We start from the raw sequence: 1,563 nt of genomic DNA on the forward strand, positions 1-1,563 counted from the left end.
TTCTCTCACAGAGCTTAGGCTCTAATGTTAAGACTAGACGGGCTAATAGGAACGTAGGAGCATATTAAAGCTTAAATTTAGCAAGAAACATAGACATATTAAAATAACAAAAATAACAAAAAAAGACGAGCCTTAAAGGACCTTAGAGGCACAAGCAAACGACTGATGGATAATAATCTAGAAATTAAGATGGCTAAGGAGGCCTCTACACCTTGCCCTAATAGGCAACTAGAAGAACCGCCTAGGCCTACCCATACTAGGACAAGGAGCAATTTTTCTCCATTTATTAGAGCAGTGCTAAGATACCCTACAGTAGGGAAAACACCAAAGGCAACCTCTATTGAGTGTAACGGGCTAGGTAGCCCGCTACAGTACAGATAGCGGTGGCTATCTTATGTATCAACTACGCAACGATATCAGCAGCTCTGATATCTTGTGCCAGCCTTTTTGGCGCGGTGGGCGCGTTGTAGTTGCGTGCGCAGTCTAATAGGACTCGACCCGTTACATTGAGGAGGCCTTAGAGATTGCTAGAAACCTAGTAATCCAAGCAGCTAACCTAGCTAAAAACAACCCTACTAGGCAGACTAGTTAACTAGACCTTGTAGAAGTCTTTAGAGACTTTATAGAGAATGGCAGAGTAAATAAGAAAAACTCTACAATTCTAGAAGACTAAATCGCCTCTCTATCTAACGTCTCTAAAGAACTAAGAGAGAAAGTTAGACGCCTTAAAAAACCAAATACCCCGCCCACCTAACCTCAAGCTTAGCCCCCTAGCTCCTACGCAATAGTAGCAGCTAGTAATTAAGAACAACCTTAGATATATATCTAAAAAAAACAGAACTAAAAATATAACGTCAAAGTATAGCGAGTGGCCGAGAATAGCGAGTGACCGAAAATGCCAAGCCCCCATCAACCTCACCACCATTGCGCAACCATTATAGCGCAACAACAACAGTAAATTGAAATTAGAAAAGGCTAATCTATTTAGAATTAACCTCTTTATCTTGCTTGCAGGTGCGCGAGTTGTGTCCAGTCTCACTGCAGCGTCTACAGCGCCTTTGCGACGGTTCGCCTACTTCAGCGCTCTCTCCCTTCTTTGCCTTCTTCCCACTACCACGCGCCCTAGACTCCTTTAGAGTTGCCAGTTTCTCTCCTTCTTTAATTGTTAGGGTCTCTCCTTTCTGTAGCCGCTTTCTTTTGTATAATCTCCTTCGCGTGGCGGCTTTATTCGCTGCTTCAAGCTTAGAGACCCGTTTCTTGACTAATACTAACTCATGCGCAATAGTAGTCGCACCTTTAACCAGGTTTTCAACAGCACCTAGCATACTTGTTGGTGAACTATCTAGGTGCATTTGAATCCTCTGCTTCACTAGCGTCGATTGCAGCCCTATTTCTAGGGTGTTGCTTGGGGTTTGCAACTGCTAGTGTAGATTTTTAGCAGCAGGTGGTGAAGGGGTGCGCAGCTTAACATCCAGCTTTGATGTCACTACCTCTACGTCGTGTGGAACTAATCTAGCGCCTTAAAACCCTCCTAGGATATTATCCTTTGTAACTGTCTGAAAA

Source organism: Exserohilum turcica (genome assembly GCF_000359705.1).
Source record: "Exserohilum turcica Et28A unplaced genomic scaffold SETTUscaffold_3, whole genome shotgun sequence".
Lineage (NCBI taxonomy): Eukaryota > Fungi > Ascomycota > Dothideomycetes > Pleosporales > Pleosporaceae > Exserohilum > Exserohilum turcicum.